The sequence below is a fragment of the Hyperolius riggenbachi genome, chromosome 1 (assembly GCF_040937935.1).
Source record: "Hyperolius riggenbachi isolate aHypRig1 chromosome 1, aHypRig1.pri, whole genome shotgun sequence".
Taxonomy (NCBI): Eukaryota; Metazoa; Chordata; class Amphibia; order Anura; family Hyperoliidae; genus Hyperolius; species Hyperolius riggenbachi.
Genome location: NC_090646.1, coordinates 465,456,077 through 465,478,552, shown reverse-complemented (window position 1 = coordinate 465,478,552; position 22,476 = coordinate 465,456,077). Strand labels below are relative to the sequence as shown.

Here is a 22,476-nt window from a genome sequence, read left to right as displayed (position 1 = left end):
TAATGGTGAATAGGGGATTACTCTATTAGTCACACTACGGTAACAGCTACTCTAGAGAAGTTCACTTAGGAAAAGTGAATCACATGACTGAAAGAAATGTACACAAAATATAGGATATCTTTAGAGTGGGAGTTTCTTCCTCTGCACAGAGCCAACCCCTAACCTCGCCCACATTCTCCCTGTGCAACACAAAGAGGACACGGGCACAGCTCTTTCTTGACAAACCCCCAGGAAGTTATAATGAGAGGGGGGAGGAGTTTGGACAGCTCATATACTACTGTTCAGTAGAGATGGCCCGAATTGTTAGACCGCAAACTTACCCGTATATACTCGCATATAAGCCGACCCCCCAAGTTTTCCCTGAAAAAACAGGGAAAAATGATTGACCCCCATATAAGCTGGGGGTAGGAAATGCTGGCCGCCTTATTCCCCGAGTGTGTCCCAGTATAGCTAGTAAAGTGCCCAGTATGGGTAGGTAGTGCCCCAGTATAGCTAGTATAGTGCTCAGTATAGCCAGTATAGTGCCCAGTATCGCTAGTATAGTGCTCAGTATCGCTAGTATAGTGCTCAGTATAGCCAGTAAAGTGCCCCAGTTTAGCTAGTATAGTGCCCCAGTTTAGCTAGTATAGTGCTCAGTATAGCCAGTATAGTGCCCAGTATCGCTAGTATAGTGCCCAGTATTGCTAGTATAGTGCTCAGTATAGCTAGTATAATGCTCAGTATAGCTAGTATAGTGCTCAGTATAGCTAGTATAATGCTCAGTATAGCTAGTATAGTGCCCCAGTTTAGCTAGTATAGTGCTCAGTATAGCTAGTATAGTGCTCAGTATAGCTAGTATAGTGCTCAGTATCGCTAGTATAGTGCTCAGTATAGCCAGTAAAGTGCCCCAGTTTAGCTAGTATAGTGCCCCAGTTTAGCTAGTATAGTGCTCAGTATAGCCAGTATAGTGCCCAGTATCGCTAGTATAGTGCCCAGTATTGCTAGTATAGTGCTCAGTATAGCTAGTATAATGCTCAGTATAGCTAGTATAGTGCTCAGTATAGCTAGTATAATGCTCAGTATAGCTAGTATAGTGCCCCAGTTTAGCTAGTATAGTGCTCAGTATAGCTAGTATAGTGCTCAGTATAGCTAGTATAGTGCTCAGTATTGCTAGTATAGTGCTCAGTATAGCTAGTAAAGTGCCCCAGTTTAGCTAGTATAGTGCCCCAGTTTAGCTAGTATAGTGCTCAGTATAGCTAGTAAAGTGCCCCAGTTTAGCTAGTATAGTGCCCCAGTTTAGCTAGTATAGTGCCCCAGTTTAGCTAGTATAGTGCTCAGTATAGCTAGTATAGTGCTTAGTATAGCTAGTATAGTGCTCAGTATAGCTAGTAAAGTGCCCTAGTTTAGCTAGCATAGTACTCAGTATAGCCAGTATAGTGCTCAGTATAGCGATCCCCCCTCCCCTCCGCCCCCTCCGCGGCCGCCGCTGCTATTACCTTTTCAGCCGGCGGCCGCTTCCTCTACTCCGGGTGCCCCTCTCGCTCTGCTCTCCATGTCTCCATCACGCGTAGTGTATCCCAGCAGCGCGCCCGGCGCTGCTGCTGTGACGAGGCAGGAGAGAGCGGTTCCCCTGGTAACGGCGTCATCGCCATTACCAGGGGAACTGCTCTCTCCTGCCTCGTCACAGCAGCAGCGCCGGGCGCGCTGCTGTGATACACGAATACGCGTGATGGAGACATGGAGAGCAGAGCGAGAGGCACCCGGAGTAGAGGAAGCGGCCGCCGGCTGAACAGGTAATAGCAGCGGCGGCCGCGGAGGGAGCGGGCGGGCGGGGGGCGCCGCGGATCACCACCACCCAAGACTCGCATACAAGCCAACCCCCCAACTTTTGTCCCCCTTTTTGGGGGTCAAAAAGTCGGCTTGTATGCGAGTATATACGGTATTCGCGCAAACTTCGGTGGTTCGCGTTCGCGATCGAATGCGAACTTTATGGCGGTTCGACCTGCCTCCTATACTACATTATTAGGGTCAACTTTCACCCTCTACATCACAGTCAGCAGGCACATTGTAGCCAATCAGGCTACACTCCCTCCTGGAGCCCCCCCCCCCCTCATAAAATGCAGGCAGTGTCAGGCATTGGACTCTCTCGTGTGCCTGCAGTAATTAGAGAAGGGAGAGCTGCTGTGCAGAGACCTATAGGGAAAGCTTAGTTATCTCTTGTAGGCTTGTTAGCTTGCTCCTTGCTGATTCTTATTGCTAAAGAAGCACCCCTCAACACCTCTTTTGAGAGCTAATCTTGTTCTTGTGATCTTTTTTTTTGTGGCCCACTTGCATTATATACAGCCCTGTCAGTCAGTCACAGCTGGCCTATGGCCCCTTGGTGGTATAATTACTACTGTACCAGATGCACATTATAATACCCATCACTGCATATACCTACCTGTTGTTCACAGTGCACCCACCTACCTACGTGAGCGCACGCAGTGTCACTGTGCCTGTCCGTTACCTGTCTGTGTGTGACAGGTGCACATTGTAATACCCATCACTGCATATACCTACCTGCTGTTCACTTTAGTGCACCCACCTACCTACGTGAGCGCACGCAGTGTCACTGTGCCTGTCCGGTACCTGTCTAAGTGGGACAGGTGCAGATTTGTAATACCCATCACTGCATATACCTACCTGTTGTTCACAGTGTACCCACCTACCTACATGAGCGCACGCAGTGTGATATTTAATACCACTAGTCACTGTACCTGTTCACGGTAAGTGTGTGTGACAGGTGCACATTTGTAATACCCATCACTGCATATACCTACCTGTTGTTCACAGTGCACCCACCTACCTACGTGAGCGCACACAGTGTCATATGTCACTGGGCTTGTTCGGTACCTGTGTGCGTGACAGCCTGGTGCACATTTGTAATACCCATCATTGCATATACCTACCTGTTGTTCAGTGCACCCACCTACCTAGGTGAGCGCACACAGTGTCATATACCACTCCGTGCATACCTGTTAACTGCACATTGAATTAGTCAAGTCAGTGCATACCTTTCACTTCATCCCCCCCGATATGGACAAAACAGGTAGAGGCAGAGGTAGAGGCAGACCCAGAGGAAGGCCACCTGGCAGGTCTGTTCGAGGTTGTGCTGATGTGATTTCGTGCGGCCCTGGACCAAAGTACAGTGCTCAGAAGAAGGGACGTCCCATCAACTCCCAAGATTGTCAGGACGTGGTTGACTATTTAACACAGAACACCTCATCTTCCGCAGCCACCAGCGCTACTACTAGTACCACATCCATTCCATTTGACACTTCGCATGAGTTATTTGGTGGGGAATTAACTGATTCACAGCCACTACTGTTACAACAAGATGAAGGCGCTAAGCAAGTTACACCACCTCATATGTCTGAGTTAGGCGACACTATGGACGTAACGTGTGAGGAGGAGGAGGAGGATGAAGTAACTGCTGTTGGTGCACTTTATGAGGTGTCTGAGGCAAGCGAAGCTGGGCAGGATGATTATGTTGATACAGATGCCACGTGGGTTCCCAATAGAGGAGATGAACAGGGGGACAGTTCAGAGGGGGAGTCAGAGAGGAGTAGGAGGAGACGAGTGCCTGAAAGAAGCAGGAGGAGCTCGTCGTCAGAAACAGCTGGTGGCAGTGTCCGCCGCCATGTATCGCCACCTATGGACAGCCAGGGGGGCTCAGCGGTGTGGAAACGTTTTAGTGTGTCTACCTTAGATTAGAGCAATGCCATCTGTTCTCTCTGCCTCCAAAAATGTAGCCGTGGAAAGGCCAACAGCCGCGTAGGGACAACTGCCTTACGAAGGCACATGGAGAAAAGGCACAATCAAGTCAGCACCATCAAGATTATTTAAGCTCTTTTATTGGTAAAAAGGTAGCATAACAGCGACAGCAGCGCTGTTTCGGTCAGAGACCTTTCTCAAGCTGTATCAGGCAGTGTTATACTTAATTGTACTCACAATGTGTTTAAATAATTACCTCCTACACCACAAACCAATCACAGGCAAAGCTCAACCAATCAAATGCTCCAAATGGCCAGACGGACCACATAGGGAACTTCTGCCTCTAATATGTAAATAAGGGCATCCCATAATACCTAGACCGAGGCACTCCCCCTTAGAGCGGACCTAGGTGAAAACCGCTCATCTAATATGCTAAAATATGCGCATCTGCGCACAGGCTTACCATGGATTCGCAGCGAAATTAATCCGGTATGTGAGTCATACCGCCATCACTTCCTTCAACATGCGACGTCAGATGTCACAGTAGTCTGGTCATGTGGCCCAGCGTTGCCAGGAGGCGTCATCAAGACGCTCTAACCCCAGCAACCTCCATGCGCAGCCGCCTCCTACAGCATATGACGTCTCTAGGACGTCTCACCATTCATCCGACATCCAGCCAGATAGCCGGATGTGTCCGCTAAGTCTGGTTGTGTGGCTGGATGTCACCTGTGCAGCCTCCCATAAACAATTGTGTATCGGCTTGGTTAAGCCGAATGTGTGCACTATAGGTTGCTATGGAAGGAGCGTTCTAGATACGCCCCCTGACAACATTCGGATGAATGGTGAGACGTCCTAGAGACGTCATATGCTGTAGGAGGCGGCTGCGCATGGAGGTTGCTGGGGTTAGAGCGTCTTGATGACGCCCCCTGGCAACGCTGGGCCACATGACCAGACTACTCTGTGACGTCTGACGTTGCATGTTGAAAGAAGTGATGGCGGCATGACTCACATATCGGATTAATTTCGCTGCGGATCCATGGTAAGCCTGTGCGCAGATGCGCATATTTTAGCATATTAGATGAGCGGTTTTCACCTAGGTCCGCTCTAAGGGGGAGTGCCTCGGGCTAAGTATTATGGGATGCCCTTATTTACATATTAGAGGCAGAAGTTCCCTATGTGGTCCGTCTGGCCATTTGGAGCATTTGATTGGTTGAGGAGCTAGGAGGTGTAGGAGGTAATTATTTAAACACATTGTGAGTACAATTAAGTATAACACTGCCTGATACAGCTTGAGAAAGGTCTCTGACCGAAACAGCGCTGCTGTCGCTGTTATGCATGTTATGCTACCATTTTACCAATAAAAGAGCTTAAATAATCTTGATGGTGCTGACTTGATTGTGGAGAAGACACTCAGGTGCCGGAGTGTGCAGAGGCACTACAAGTTACAGCACATCTACTTCCCACCGTGAGTGCTTGCTACACACTGAATCACCGGAGAAAAGGCACAAACAGCAATGGGAAGGGCACTAGAGGAAAAGCAGCACACAAAAGAAAAGCCACCCTCCTTCTCCTCTTCCTCCTTCAGGTGCATCATCTTCAGCCTCTTTCTCCCGTGCACCTTCACAATCACATCCACCCTCCACTCCGCCTCTCACCTTGAGCGGTTCCTGCTCCTCTGCCCACAGCAGCAGTCAGGTGTCCATGAGGGAAATCTTTGAGCGGAAGAAGCCAATTTCTACCAGTCACCCCCTTGCCCGGCGTCTGACAGCTGGCTTGGTGGAACTGTTAGCTCGCCAGCTGTTACCATACCAGCTGGTGGACTCTGAGGCCTTCCCGTAAATTTGTGGCCATTGGGACACTGCAGTGGAAGATGCCAGGCCGCAATTATTTCTCTAAAAAGCGATACCCAAACTGTACCGTGAAGTTGAGAGACAAGTGGTGTCATCTCTGGCACACAGCGTTGGGTCAAGGGTCCATCTGACCACGGATGCCTGGTCTGCCAAGCACAATCAGGGCAGGTACATTACTTACACAGCCCATTGGGTCAACCTGGTGACTGACGGCAAGCAGGGAGTACGTGGCTGTGCAGCGGACCAACTTGTGGCACCTCCACGTCTTGCAGGCAGGTCTGCTGCCACCTCCTCTTCTTCTCCTCCTCCTCCTCCTGCTCCATCCTCTTCGCTGTCGTCGTCCTTCTTGGCTGAGTGGCAGTTCAACTCTACTGGTGCTGCGATATCCTCTCCAGCTACACAGCCCCAGCTCCCCAGGGTCTATGCTGCATGCCAGGTACGATGGTGTCATACCATCTTAGACATGTCTTGCCTTAAAGCGGAGAGTCACACTGGAGCAGCTCTCCTGGCTGCGCTTAACAAACAGGTGGATCAGTGGCTGACCCCGCACCAGCTGAAGATCGGCAACGTGGTGTGTGACAACAGCAGCAATCTCATTTCCGCTTTGAATTTGAGAAAGCTGACACATGTACCCTGCATGGCACATGTGCTGAATCTCATCATCCAGAGATTTGTGTCTAAGTACCCAAGCTTACAGGATGTCCTGAAGCAGGCCAGAAAATTGTGTGGGCATTTCAGGCGGTCTTACATGGCCATGGCACGCTTTGCGGATATTCAGCGGAGAAACAACTTGCCGGTGAGACGCTTGATTTGTGATAGCCCGACACGCTGGAATTCGACCCTGCTGATCTTCGACCGCCTGCTACAACAGGAGAAAGCCATCACCCAGTATCTCTACAACTACAGTAGAAGGACACAGTCTGGGGAGATGGGGATGTTCTGGCCCGAAGAACTGGAAACTCATGCAAAATTCCTGCGGCCGTTTAAGGAGGTGACAAACATGGTGAGTCACAGTGAAGTCGCCATCAGCGACTTGATCCCATATGCTTTCTTCCTGGAGCGTGCCGTACGTAGAGTGGTGGATCAAGCTGTGGACGAGCGTGAACAGGAACAGTAACAGGAGGATGAGTTGGGGGATACATTTTCATCAGAACCAGATATTTCCTCAACACCTGTGGCAGCACAGAGGAGGGGAGGAGGAGGAGGAGGAGGAGGAAGAGTCATGTGGGGAAGAGGAGTCAGACTCAGATGATGAGGAAGGCGTTTTTTTTGGGAGGAGGAGGAGGTGGCAGCAGAAGAACAACCGCAGCAGGCGTCGCAGGGGGCTTGTGCTGCTCAACGTTCCTGTGGTATTGTTTGGGGGGGGGGGGGGGGAGGAGAACTTACCTGACATCACTGAGGAAGAGCAAGAGGAGATGGATAGTACGTCTGGATCCAAATTTGTGCAGATGGCGTCTTTCATGCTGTCCAGCCTGTTGAGGGACCCCCGTATAAAAAAAACTCAAGGGGAATGAGCTGTACTGGGTGGCCACGCTACTAGACCCTCGGTATAGGCACAAAGTGGCGGACATGTTACCAACTCACCTGAAGGCAGAAAGGATGCAGCACATGCAGAACAAGCTGGCAACTATGCTTTACAATGCATTTAAGGGTGATGTCACAGCACAACCCAATAAAGGTACCACTGCCAGTAATCCTTCTCTCATGTCCACGCAGGCAAATACAGGATGCTCCAGCGATCTCATGGTGATGTCGGACATGCGAACATTCTTTAGTCCAACGCCTCACCTTAGTGCTTCCGGATCCACCCTCCACCAACGCCTCGACCAGCAGGTAGCCGACTACCTGGCGTTAAGTGTGGATGTAGACACTGTGAGCAGCGATGAACCCTTGGACTACTGGGTCTGCAGGCTTGACCTGTGGCCAGAGCTGTCCCAGTTTTCCATCCAACGTCTGTCTTGCCCTGCCTCAAGCGTCCTGTCAGAAAGGACCTTCAGCGCAGCTGGAGGCATTGTCACTGAGAAGAGAAGTCGCCTAAGTCACAAAAGTGTTCAGTACCTCACCTTTGAGGCCATGGTGCGCACCAGTCCAGCACAGCCATCACTACACAAACAGCTGTTTGCGGTGAGTTACACAGTGAGTTTGGTGTGTCAGTGTGAAGCAGTACTCTAATTACACTCCCTGATTGATGTATACACATGCAAGATGTTTTAAAGCACTTTAGGCATCCAATTTAGCATGCAATGTGATTTCTGCCCTTAAAACGCTGCTTTGCGTCAAATCCAGATTTTTCCACGGGACTTTTGGCGTCTATCCCACTCATCCATGCCCCCCTCCAGGTGTTAGACCCCTTGAAGCATCTTTTCCATTACTTTTGTGGCCAGCATAAATTTTTCTACGTTTCAATGTTCGCCTCCCCATTGAAGTCTATTGCGGTTAGCGAAAGTTCGCGCAAACCGAACTTTTGCGAAAAGTCATCATCACAAGCCAAGCCAAACAAGTCATTAAAATAAATGATGCAAAAACAGCCTATGTGCTGTGTAAATTATGATATAATATATGCACTATGGGCTCGATCTTATTCACTTTTTCTTCTAAGTTGTTCTTCTGTTTTCAGCACTCTGCAATCGAAAAGTACAAACATGGAGGTGAAAAGTACTGTCAAAATTACTCTGAGTATTTTATTGTAGCTGGTGGCTTAAAATGCTTTTTATTTGCAAGATGTGAAAATATCACAGAGGAGAAAACTTGGAGAAAAAATGAATTGACTTGTGCCCTATGCATTTTTAAAAAAAGCAAGAGCCTAAGCTGTAATGGACCAACCAACCCACCAACCCCGCCCCATTATGTTACTCTCTTGTACTTGTTAGGCAACATGGACGTGGGGTAGAGCCCCTTGTCCCTCAGCAATAGTACTAGGCAGGGAAGGGAGGAGTATTTGCACCCTCAATGTTAAGTGCCGCTTAGGTTGGTCTGACTTGGGAAACTGATGTCCTACGCATTTTCTCTTAGCCAGTCATCTAACCTGCATGATTGGATTAGGGGTTGCTTATGCTGATATATCTTTTTGATTAAGTTTTTATTAAAAGTGTAAAATACTGGATATTAAGATGATATTTGCTGATGATCACTGCAGCCATTGCCCTACTGCTTGGGACACATCAACCTGAAGCAAGGCTATTAAACAAATAGTAAATCCATGAATACTGATCACAACTTATAGTGACCCTCCCCCTCCCATCCAAATCACACTGCAGTAGCACTCATCACTGCTTTAGTAAGTCGCCTCTTGTAGTTCTTCTTTAGACTTTCTTGTTGCCTTACAGTCCACCTGCAGCATTCTTCATGTGAGAATAGTGTTATCTGTCTTTCAGCTGGAGTCTGCTGTCAGCTTCCCCTGTTATTCATAGGTTATATTGTTTACTCCTCACCTAACTCTAGGTTTCTTGACAAGACAAGATATATGAGTCTGAGAATGGAACTGAGACACATTGAGGATCTGCTGTTGTTATGCCAGATAGTGGCCAATGCCTTAAAGCCCCAGCTCTAGCACAATTTTTACATTAGTATTGAATAGTGTATCTGTAAAATCTACTATGGCTATTATCATACTGTGTGTTCTCTTCTGGGATAATTTAATTCACGTCCTGCTCTGATAGAAAGTAGATACATTTTTTCAACAGAGAGAGCAGAGACAGGAGCAGATAAAATATTTTTCCTGGAGCCAAGCAGTTGACTTGGCTATCCAATGAAACAGCGGGAGAAATAACTACTCCATTGAAAATACTGCATGATATCTGCTTTTTTCCATGCAGCTTTATAAGCAAGCTCCTATGTTATATGGTCTTGTTATTAGTATTCAGTGGTCTGAGATAGCATTATATTATATTGAGTGTCTGGTCATTGTTTTTTTTGTGGGGGGACTAACTTGTTTACTTTATCATTTTAATATTTAAGTGTACATTTATGGTAATTAGTATTGTGTGTGTAGTGGGGGAGGGGGACAACTACTACTTGGTTACTCTTGTGAACCTCCACCATGAGGGCAAACAAGTGGGCGCAGGGGGTATCTCATCTAACCAACAGGTATGCCAAAGCCTTCCCCCAAACTAACCCTCCAGCGAGCCCTTCTTATATCATACATTAGATCATTATGCAGCCTTATTCCTTTACTTACTGGACACATTTGGCTGCAAAGTGTCCATAAGTTTCTTATTGCTGCTCAAATGACTGGTTGTTTCTGGTTGCTGCTGCTGCAATTTCCACAACCTTCAGATTCAGAAAAATTGGGGTTGTGTTATCAATATGCATGTTGCTGTGTGCTGTATTGTTGCACATAAGCACACTGACCATTGTATAGGCATGTTTTCTTCTCTGCCTAGTAACACATACCATTATCCAAATGCCCTTTCTATAGTGCGTTTCTAGATAACGTGTGTTATCATGCACATTACTATAGCAATCTCAATGCTATGAAAAATAACATGCACATTATAAAGAGTAGAGTAAGCGTCACGTTATGCCCACGTTATAGCAAGGACGTTACACAACCCGCATAGTGTGAACTTAGCTTTAAAAAACTTTTTTTTAAGAATACTTGTGGAGGCAAATGCTCTGGATTGTAGCTGCTACATTTTCCAGACCCTCTGGCTGTAGACAAAAGTAAAAATTTATTTTGTTTCCAGAAATTTGCAGGAGAAAAATCTCTATTTGTGGTTCCTGCCCAACCATTTTCCAGAATGTCTGGCTGCTGACAAATCTGAAGGGTTTTTGTTGGCTTGTGAGAGAAAGTTCTGGCTGCTGTTTTTGACAAAACACTTTTGTTGGCAAATTTTCTTCCTCGTTTTTGGTTGAATCGCAGGCTGCTGACAAATGTATTTAGCAATGTTATATACACTGAAGGGTTTGTTAATTCCTGTGTGAATCAGCTGCTCTTCTTGGGATCTGCAGATGATGAGAAATACATTAGATATCATGCACTTATGTACACTGGACTAGTAGAATTATAGTCAGTGTGAAGTACTTCTAATGATATCTTGCTTATTACACTCCTGACTATTTATAAAATGCTTAGGACATCTTCACACTATTGTGGGTGTGTAGCGGTTAAGTCTTGTCACACTTATGTCACGTACATACTTCAGATTTTCCTCAGCCCAGAACATTCCTAATTATTTTTTCTGGAAATCTAAGATGTATACAGATTTCCTCCAATGTTGCTTGCTTGCCTTGTAGTGATCCACCTGACTGGATTGCTGGCCCCTTTTTTCCTTTATTCCTTGCTTAAATGGAAGATTACATAGCGTAATCCTTCTCATTCATCTCCTCCTCTCCATAGAGCAGCACACGCTTCTTGATCAAGAGCTGAGCAGTGTGTCTGTACAGTGCTCATTTTAAAACTGCCTCCAAAATCTATGTGTAAGATCCCTTTAAACTGCTGCTGCGTGCTGCAAAAAAACGGATTCATTTGGTATTTTGAAAAAGATATGTACAATCTACAGTATTTGTAGAAATTGTTCTATAGTTTTGGTGATCCAAGTCTATAGACTTGGTAAACTCACATCAAGCTCTCTGACAGTCAGTACTGGTGCACCCCAGGGCTGTGTGCTTTCCCCACTGCTGTACTCACTTTACACCAATGACTGCATCTCCACAGATCCATCTGTTAAGGTTCTGAAGTTTGCAGACGACACAACAGTTGTTGGTCTCATTCAAAACGGGGATGAGTCTGCATACAGGTATGTGGTGGGACAGCTTTCCTCCTGGTGCAGCAGCAACAACTTGGAACTAAATGCTCTCAAAACCATGGAGATGATAATAGACTTTAGGAGATCTCCCCCCCAGCACCTCCCCTTAACCATAAATGGATCCACAATAACCCAAGTAGAGTCATTCAAGTTTCTTGGGTCCACGATCTCAAACGACTTAAAATGGGACAACAACACTGCCACTATTGTCAAGAAAGCACAACAGAGAATGTACCATCTACGGCAGCTGAAAAAGTTTGGCCTACCTCAAAATCTAATGGTGCAGTTCTACACTGCAATCATCGAATCAACCATAACATCATCTATGACTGTATGGTTCGGCTCCTGCTCAGCATTAGAAAAGGGGAGGCTGCAGCGCATCATCCGATCAGCGGAAAGGATAATTGGCTGTAGCTTACCTTCCCTGCAGGATCTTTACACTAGCAGGTGCAGAAAGAGAGCAACCAAAATTGCCTCTGACCCCTCTCACCCAGCTCACTCCATCTTCCAGCGCATGCCTTCAGGAGTAAGATTCCGGTCAATCGCTACCAAAACCTCTAGACACAGGAACAGTTTTTTTCCTCAAGCGGTAGCCATACTTAATGCGGAACCACGTTAGAGCTGCTAGGACTGAAAGTAATCAGCACAGAACTAAACATGAACAATTCTCACATTGCTTACTGCCACTATACTTATAATGTCCTTAACTTGTAATATTCACACTGTCTGTCCTTGTATTGTTTTTGTTTGTGTTTGTTAAGCAACTGCCAAGACAAATTCCTTGTAGGTGCAAACTTACTTGGCGAAAATAAATTGATTCTGATTCTGATTCTGATGTTGCTTCCTGTTTAAAAGATAACTGTGCTCTCACAGTACAGTACAATTATCCATTACCCGCATCTGTATTCCAATGGATGGATTTGGATTGGATTTGCATGAGTGTGCGGAAGTTCATTTTGCCTTTGCTGTTTTACTTGCCACACCCCTTCCAGCACCTCCCTATTACATCTGCAAGTGTTTAAATGTCCTCCCACGAGGTGAGGAGCCTGGATTTTGTGTTTTTTTTTTTTTTAAATTGTATTTGATCCTTGTGGCTAGGATTTAATCTAGTGCTGTCCCTCTTCCACTATTAGTGATCTTAACACACACAACTTGCTGATGTGTTTGCATGGTACATATGTAGGTACTAGCAGCTCCCTTGCAGGATTAGTTAAATGCACTATCTGTCCCAGGGAGGACAGTAAGGATATGTGCTCCTATTCCTTAGATAGGTATTGATGCGCTGAATGCATTGATGAACGACACTGTATCTCTATGCGGTGTATGTGACTAGGCAAGAGACCTCATTCTTGTAACGAAGATCCCAGCTTTTTACTTCGCTGTAGGGACAGCATTGATTGCTGCAGGATTTTTGTGAATGGATTTGCATGATGATTTGCATGAGTGTGCGGAAGTACATTTTTACTTTGCTTTTTTGCTTGCCACACCCCTTCCAGCACCTCTCTATTACATCTGCAAGTGTTTAAATGTCCTACCACAAGGTGAGGAGCCTGGGTTTTGTGATTTTTTTTTTTCAGGAATGTAAATGGGACTCCCTATGTAGAATGTATGGTGTCCTTTGATGAATACATTTATGGTGGCCCAATGTATCCCTGGCATCTCTGTATTTGTGTACACAGCCAAGCAGTAGGGCTACTACAGTCACTGTAGTGGTGTTTAGCTGGATAGCATACTAGTAAGGCTGTTGCCTTTTGACATGGGATTTGAGCTCTTTGAGAAGGGTTGAAATCCTGTACATAAAACAGTAAGGAGTCTGAGGGCAAGTCTCTGTAATGATCTTGGTCGCCCATGGAGTGCGCCTTTATGTGGCAGCAGCTCTGGTGCTTTGAGTCCACCAGGTTCTGTGCCGTATCTTATCTTGTCTCTCATAGAGAACAATAGAAGTCAGGTCTATAATCTAAATGGCCCATGCCCTATAGCTCTCAACTGTTTATAAAGGAGTACATGCTCCAGTGATGTGGTGGGCTGCTGAACTAAATTTAAATAATGGCACATCCAAATAGTTAATAAATGTATTTGGGGAGTAGAGGTGTCGCGTAATGGATAACTGTACTTTACTGTGAAAGTTGTTATGTTTTATGTAAGCGTGATGATCCATAAGGTTCCGCACCATCTTGTTAAAATCGTGACTTTATTCAAAAAAGTTTAAAAACCGCATGATAAACATATACCAGACCTGACGTGACGCATGGCGTTTGGCACTCTCGGTCCTTTCTCAAACTGTTTTGTGGCAGTTTGAGAAAGGACCAAGAGTCTGAAACAACGTGCGTCACATCAGACCCTTCACATGTCTATCCATGCTTTTTTTAAAAAATGTTTTTGTATAAATTCATGAATTTATCAAGAAGGTGCATCGTGCCAAGACTACCTGAGACTCCACGGTATGGTTCTCTGCACATCTAACGACCATTGGTGCTGAATCACTTTGCATTTATTGTATCCTTTAACTAAACTTTTTTCAGAGTTCTCCTTGTACTCCCCAACTGAATTACCGTTACTGTACTAGAGTAGGCCAAGTGAGTCCTCAATTCTTTTGGTACTTTGTTCAGCCTAGACTTACTAGATGGAGGGTCTTTCTAAAGTCAATTGAATTAACACAATGGGCCATATGCAATTCACTTTTTCTCCTGAGTTTTCTCCTAGGTGATATTTTCAACATTGTCTATAAATTGTGTTGCAATTTATGGATGCAAGAAAATGCTCAAATTAATTTTGATAGTACTTCTTCTCCTACTTTTTGGTATTTTTTTCAGTTGCAAAGTGCAGAAAATTTACTTTAAAATGAAGATGAAAAATTATCTCCTAGAAGAAAAATCAGGAGAAAAAGTTAATTGCATATTGGCCAATGGCGCATATGCAATTTAACTGTTTCACCTGAGTTTTCTCCTAGGAGATACGTTTTCATCTTATATTTAAAATAACTTTCCAGCTCTTTGCAAATTAAAAAGTATCAAAAAGTAGGTGAACAAGTACTTGCTTGCTGGTGGCTTAGAAGACCAATTTTATTGAGAAGTTTAAAAATGTAATTGCATATGGGCCAATGTTTGGAGCAAACAGGTGGAAATTGCTGTTGATCGCAGGTAAGGTTCATGCATCTTTTATCAAAATTAGCTCAGGGTTTCAGTCTAAAACACAGCCCAACACGGTAAAACATTGTAAATCTGTATTATGTTCCCAGGAGATCGGGTTCCTTGCTTTCTAACAAGAATACATTCCTGCCTAGTTCACAATACAAATCACAAGCGATAAGCTTTTTTGTGAGGTTTTTTTTTGTGCGATTTGTGTTTGTTGCAAGCAATTTTGTAAGCGTTTTTTTGCGATTTTCTGTGTGCAGACAAACAGGAAGTGCAATCTTTGACCTGGAACTGAATGTCTTTTAACGTACTTTTGCTTCAAAGACGCTCACAAAATCGCTGTTGTAAGCACTTTTTAAAGAAATTTGTGACTTTCCTATACCTTGTATTGAAGTCCAGTCCCTCAGAAAATCGTGCAGGACACTCGTTCGCGATTGGAAAGAAAGCTCATTGCTTATGTGAGAACATTCACATTGGATTTCATTACACAAGCGCTTTAACAGCGCTTTTAAAAACGCTATATAACACATATAACTAATTTATACCACCTAAAACATTTTTAAATGTGCTGAAAAATTTGGATTAAGTGAAATTTTCCAGCCAAGTGAAATTGTTAAATTTTGCTTCTCACTAGTGAGCTATCACAGAGAATACAGTGTGTGCTGCTCCTGTACTGTCGTCAGTGGTGACAGATTAATGCCGGCTGTGTCAGTGATAGCTAACCTTCTGTACTGCAGCACAGATAGTGATTAGCCTGCAAGCTGCAGGGTTTTCATGAGGAAAGGTTTCCTATAATCCATTTCATGTGTACGTGTTGGTGACAGAGATTGGAAAGTGTTTGCATTGTGAGGAAGATGTGAGCAGTGTGACCCATAGGTAGGTTCCTGAAAACTCGGGTGTGACGTGTGTACATGCATGACAGTGTATGTGTTAGAAAAGACTATCTGCAAATGAAAGGAGAATGGATGTGGTATTACAAGTAGAGTAATCCTCTGATCTGGGACATTGCTGTCATTTTTCTGAACTTACGCATTTTAAGTAAGGATGTCTAATAAAGTTTGAAGCGTAATTTGTAATTATCGGCACACTATAAACCAGGCATTCTGGATGTGTGCCTGGCTCTCAAGGGCATAAAGGGGATTTTCTTATTCTGCCCATTGTTCTGAAGTGATACAATTTGGCTGTTAGTTCTGGCTCAGATGGAAGTGGAACTTGCAGACCTCTTTGGTTTTAGGAAGGCAAAATTATACTTTGCAGTGCTTTTTCCAGGGCTGTGGAGTCGGAGTTGGAGTCGAGGAGCAATTTTGGGTACCTGGAGTCGGAGTTTGTGTTTTCATAAACGGAGTCGGAGTCGGATGATTTTTGTACCAAATCCTTAGTTCTGGTAAGTATTAGACTAAGGAGTCGGAGTCGACGAGTCTGAGTCGGAACCATTTTCGGTACCTGGAGTTGAAGTTGGAGTCAGAGACAGTGATTTAAAAAACTGAGAAGTCGGATGATTTGTGTACCTACTCCACCGCCCTGGCTTTTTAAGTAGAGGGCTTTTACATTCCCTTAAGCCCACCATGGGATCTCCCAGGGATTCTGGGTCTCTGTAATAAAACATCTTACACAAGCTATGTGCATAGTACTATATATTTATTCTATGCTTAGCACCAATGAATGGTGCAAGATGACTAAGGGAATGAGTAGATAGGCTGTTATAAACAGCTATAAACCTACGGTTCTGGATGTTGTGCCTGGCTTATGAAAGTATAAAGCAATGGCTTGCTTACTCCACAGTCTGGAAAGGATGCTTCTTACTTATGTGGAAATAAAAACTTCAAATTCCTTCTATTTTAGGAAAGCAAAACTGTCTTTTCCAGTCATTTTTTAGAACAGGAAAAAAATCCTGGTTCCCTCAACCAAGCTGATAACTTGCCTATGAGTTGTGTAGAGTACAGGACAAACAGCCACACACAGCAGAAATGGGCAGACCCTGGGTCAGCTCACAAAAAGTCAGCAGATGCACCTGCAAGCTTAAAAAAAAAAAAAAAAAGATTGTCGAGTCCACATGTCCATAGTTATATAAATATACACGTTAACCCAGAACCACTCACACAAAAGGCTAGTCTTTTTCTAGGGTTGTTGCACCAATGGTTAATGCTAAGACATCCTACATAAACAATGAGCACATCCACAGTGGGATACATATCTAAATGGACAAAAAGTTAAGGGGCGATGTGCTATGAGTATGATCAATGTTGTCCAATTGGGTGAAAGGTGAATTGTGTTCTTATGCAGAAAGGAAGTGTGCTGTCCATGGTATTGGACAGCAGAAACAGCAACACTCTAGTTAAAACTCCAGTTCCCTGTAGTCACCAGACAGTGTGTGTCATCCACCTACACTACCAACAAATGAGTGGTGCTGTGGGTAATGTTTGCAGATGATACAAAGTTATATAGAATTACCAGCACTAACTAGCATAGTGACACTGGCAGATTACATTTTATATTGATAAATGTAAGGTCATGCATTATGGATGTGGCAATGGCAGACCAACACATAATATCAGTGGGAAATAACTAAGTATCGTATTTGGGGAACTGGTTGATAAGTTAAAGGACCAATATCGCGAAAGTGTAACATTTAAAATAAATGTAAACACATATTGTACAAATAAGTACATTTCTTGCAGAGTAAAATGAACCATAAATTACTTCTCTCCTATGTTGCTGTCACTTACAGTAGGTAGTAGAAATCTGACAGAGCCGACAGGTTTTGGGCTAGTCCATCTCTTCATAGGGGATTCTCAGCATGGCCTTTATTCTTTATAAAGACACTCCCTGAAAAAGATTTATACAAAGATGCTGGCCAGCCTCCCTGCTCACCTTGCACTTTTTTGGCAGTTGAACGGAGCAACTGCCATTCACAATGTGCTTCTAAAAATAAAGAAAACACTGAGAATCCCCCACGAGGAGATAAACTGGGCTACAACATGTCAGTTCTGTCAGGTTTCTATTACTTACTGTAAGTGATACCAACATAGGAGAAAAGTAATTTTTCTCCGGGAAAAATCTACTTCTTATTTGTATATGTTTACATGTACTTAAAATTTTAAGATTTTCGATAGTGGTCCTTTAACCACTTGCCGACCGCGCACTCATAACGCGCGTCGGCAAAGTGGCAGCTGCAGGACCAGCGACGTAGTATTGCGTCGCCAGCTGCAGGCTGATTAATCAGGAAGCAGCCACTCGTGCGAGCGGCTGCTTTCTGTCAATTCACGGCGGGGGGCTCCGTGAATAGCCTGTGGGCCGCCGATGGCGGCTCGCAGGCTAAATGTAAACACAAGCGGAAATAATCCGCTTTGTTTACATTTGTACGGCGCTGCTGCGCAGCAGCGCCGTAAGGCAGATCGGCGATCCCCGGCCAATCAGCGGCCGGGGATCGCCGCCATGTGACAGGAGACAGCCTGTCACTGGCTGCACAGGACGGATAGCGTCCTGTGCAGCCCGGATCTCCAGGGGGGGGCCAGGTAGGAGAGGGAGGGGGAGGATTTCGCCGCGGAGGGGGGCTTTGAGGTGCCCCCCCCCCCCCCGCAACACCCGGCAGGCAGGAGCGATCAGACCCCCCCAGCACATCATCCCCCTAGTGGGGAAAAAAGGGGGGCGATCTGGTCGCTCTGCCTGCACGCTGATCTGTGCTGGGGGCTGCAGAGCCCACCCAGCACAGATCAGCTACAACAGCGCTGGTCCTTAAGGGGGGGGGGGGGTAAAGGGTGGGTCCTCAAGTGGTTAAGCAACTGTATTAACTCCTTGCAGATGGTACTCTGGCTCAGATTCGAACTGGAGCTGAGTGTTATCCACTACGCTACTGTGCTGCCCTTCTTCCTCTGTATAAATCACTTCTAAGGACACTTCTGGCGTATGAGATACAGTTTTGGGTACTACACCATAAGAGGTAAATTGAACTTTAAGAACCGGTACAACAACAGGTAACTAAATTAATAACAGGGATGGACGGTCTCATTTAGGAAGAAAAAAAAAAGGTTAAACAGACTGTGTTTATTTAGCTTGGAAAATGGAAAACTTAGAGGCAACCTAATTAACAGGTATAGAGAAATTCAAGGGGAATATAAAAGCTTGACAAATTAGCTTTTTATTCCAAGGACTGTATAGAGGACATGAACTGTGCATGGAGGAAAGGACATTTTACCATCTATTTAGAAAAGAATTCTTCACTGTAAGGGCTGTTAAAATGTGTAATATCTTACCACAGGAAGTAGTTATAGCAAATTCTATGCTGTTATTTAAAAAGGGCATTGCTACTTCCCTTTCTTTAAACAGCGTATACACAGTGGTGTAGCAATAGAGGGTGCAGAGGTAGCGACCGCATCGGGGCCCTTGGGCTAGAAGGGCCCCGGGAGGCTCAACCTCAACCACAGTAATAACTCTTTATTGGTCCTGTTCTTGCAATAATCACTTCTGGCTGGAAGGTGTAATGGTTAAGGGCTCTGCCTCTGACACAGGAGACCAGGGTTCGAATCCCGGCTCTGCCTGTTCAGTAAGCCGGCACCTATTTGGTAGAAGACCTTCAGAGTTAGGCGAGTCTCCCTAACACTGCTACTGCCTATAGAGCGCTCTCTAGTGGCTGCAGCTCTGGCGCTTTGAGTCCGCCAGGAGAAAAGCGCGATATAAATGTTAATTTTTTTTTTTTTATTTAATTAATTTTTTTTTTTTACATGCTTTGAATAGTAGTGAACATTAACAAACTATTCTCCACTCCCTTCTTGCACTTCTGACACTGGTTTTTGTCCTTGATTGATTTTGGTGTGCCGTATCAATTGTTACGTATAGCATGTTTGAGGGGCCCCAATACAAAACTTGCACTGGGGCCCAAAGCTTCTTAGCTACACCACTGCATATACAACTGTTATTGCTAGGTGTGGGAAAGCGCTGCTATAATCTAGTGTGGGAGATGGTTTCTGCCTTGTTAAACGTAACGGGAACCTAAAGCACGAGTGATATAGCCGCTGCCATATATATGTCCTTTTACACAATGCATATTGCCTGGCTGTCCTGCTGATCCTCTGCCTTTAATACTTTTAGCCATAGACCCTGAACAAGCATGCAGATCAGGTGCTCTGACTGAAGTCCGACTGGATTAGCTGCATGCTTGTTTCAGGTGTCTGATTCAGCCAGGCAATTGGTATTGCTTAAAAGGAAATACACATGGAAACCTCGCTTTAGGTTCCCTTTAATAGATCTGTGGTCTTATTTAAACGTAGATATCTCTGTAACTATATAAAAACAAACGCTACTAACATACATGTAAATAAAATAAATACCATAACAAATGCTCTGAAATTGATATGATTTTTAATGAAAATATATGCCATATGTACATATAAAACCAATTTAGTATAAACTGTAGAATTTACAACGTGTACAAAACTTATTAACACTTAATGGCAATATCAACAGAATAATCTGCTATAAAGTCACTGGTTCCACACAAGCATGCAGATTGCTGAAGAAAACGACACCATTTACATTTGTAAGGTAGGTTTTCAAAAGCATCTGATACCTCAGTGGTTAATTGTTTCTGCTTATCCCCACAAGAACATATAAGGCTGGGTTGGATTTGGGTCTTGAGAAAAGAAGAAGGGGGAGAGGTGTGCGACTGGTCACCATTTCTTATCTCCAGGACCAGGAAAGGAGTTTTATCCAGGGAAAGCAAAGCTAAGATTTGTCTTTTATCTCTTGGGCCTGCAGGAAAAAAAAGAAAAGATAAAAATGGGTACCAGGAGAGAGGGAGGGGGAGTCACTGGAGGGGCCGAGAGCTTGAAGAGGGGAGGGAGCAGCAAGGCTGAAGAAGGGATAAAAGAGAGGCAGTAAAAAAGAGGTTAGCGATAAAAAGGAAGGCAGGAAAGATGAATGAAAAAAAGCAACAACGGAACAAAATCCAGAAAGAGGAGGGGAATTGTTGCAGAATGAATAAAAAATGCATGAGTGGAAATAGGGTAATAGAGGCAGCTGGAAGAAGAAAGCTAGTTCATTAGAAATTTACATATCTCCAAAATGTTTTAAAATTAGACGAGCAAACAAACACTAAAACCGAAACGTGTCATTTGTTCCCGAAACTGGAAATTGTCCAAGGAGCTGACTCCGAACCTGCCGCCCCGCCGAGGACCGGATTCAGATGATAAGCAAAATATACTTTTGAATGGTGTCAGTGAGGCTGAGGATTTTCAGAAGCCCCAACGTGCCGTGCGAGCTGCGGGGGGCCGCAAGAGACGATGGGAAAACCATTTGCAATTAAAGCTAACTGCCCACTCCGGGAGACTCAATTCCCCATAACGAACGCATTTCTAAACACACACTCGCCCCGCTGTGTCTCTTATTAGTCTGCTTTGAATCTACACACACACGCGTTATGGCTGCTGTGGTCTACTGGTTCAAAAACACTATGCTAAGAGTTTGCAAAACAGTGGAGAGCAGCGTTCTGCACATCTTCTTCTGCACACTCTGCAAGGATGCTCTGTGGCAACTTGTATTCAAGGTTATATGGTTGTTTATGCAAGGGGGATGCTCTGCAGCCACAGGCTAGGGCTGTCTGGCAAGCGAGATCAGGACTGCTTGATTCTAATAGGACCGTGTGAATAAAATAAGCCTCCGCAGTGTACCCAGAGATAATTCTCACGCTATAAGCAGATAAAAGGCAGGACAGGGAGCAGAGATAGCAATGTTGTGCGTGTGTATCACTTGTATGGTGTTATCTTACCTCAGCCAGGCCTCTCCAGGGAAAGGGTTAACCCCTTTGCAGACTGGGAGCCAGGCAGCCCTTTCACCACATTGTAATGCAGAATATGTTGGTGAAGAAGGAGTTCATATTACCATTGTGACAAAAATCACCATAGGACAGTTGGAAAAAAAACATGTTGTTCTAACAGTCATATTCAGCTGTGCACCTGCTCAGTTCCCACACTACCAGCTGGTCGTTCTCACCGTTATATCCTGTGCCTTTAATTCCTGACTTTTATCTATTTTCCTAAGGTTTTATTCTTTGCTTGTATTCAGCAGCTGCCTGTTCGCATCACCTTTTCATTATATACACTATTACCTAGTCTCTGTACACTCTCTGCACCTCAGTGTAGGCCAGACATCTGCTAATATTGCATCTCTTCCTTGTTCTGTCTCCATGTAGGCACTGCACCTTGTTTCCTCATTCATTAATGCAGCTACATACAGCACCTCCTCTCTTCCCTTGCCTCCTCTACTAGGGTTGGAGGGCAATGGCTAAATGGCCAGGTTAGCATGCTCAAAATGTTTCCCATTGTTCTGTTTGTGGCTTAGCAGTTAGCTCTGTTGCCTTGTAGTACTGCTTCCTAGTGTTCAGTTACTGCCAGGAATATCATATTGTATATTCTCCAAGTATTGTGTTTCCTTTCAAAATTAAAGGACATCCGAGGTGAAAATAAACTGATGAAAAAAACAATTGTATCTATCCTCCTTCTCCTAAAAATGACTTTTTTTAGATATCCCACAGTTTTATTTTATATTTAAATCTAGCTTGTAAGTTTTTACTGTTTCATTGTCTCCGCTCAATGACACCTTCATTGAAGTATGCTAGAGCTTAAATCTATGAATTATTGACCCTTTTTATCCATTTCCTGCTCTTAGAAACCATTTACTGCCAGGAAAGTGTTTAATGGTTCTAATTACTTCTCATTGAGGGTTATGCTGACCCAGTCTGACCCTGTCCCGACCCAGACAGAAACTGTCACTTGCATACCTGATTGTGTACTCTTTCAGGCAGAGAAAGAAAAAAAGGAACACAGCATAGTTGTATGTGTGCTTGGCACTATGCATACACATGTCTATCTCATCATGTCACATGTCACCTTGGTTGTCCTTTAAAAGCCTAGTTCATGCATCTGGAATTTTCATTGTTAGTGGAAGTGAATAAGGAATTATGCCATTACTGATATACGGTAGTTTTATATTTGATGCAGCTATCCCAGAGACTGTTAT

General features: G+C 44.5%; 1 protein-coding gene across 5 annotated transcripts in view; it reads left to right on the top strand.

Moving 5' to 3' along the window:
* RBM19 (RNA binding motif protein 19) overlaps positions 1 to 22,476 on the top strand; it is a 253,651-nt gene that overhangs the window by 166,631 nt on the left and 64,544 nt on the right. For 2 of the 5 annotated variants that reach the window (XR_011021994.1, XR_011021997.1), the window contains one exon: positions 19,927 to 20,004. The exons of the other annotated variants lie outside the window; for them this stretch is intronic. The gene's annotated coding sequence lies outside the window, so the exon portion shown is untranslated. The remainder of the gene's footprint in view (positions 1 to 19,926; positions 20,005 to 22,476) is intronic. 5 annotated transcript variants of the gene reach the window in all.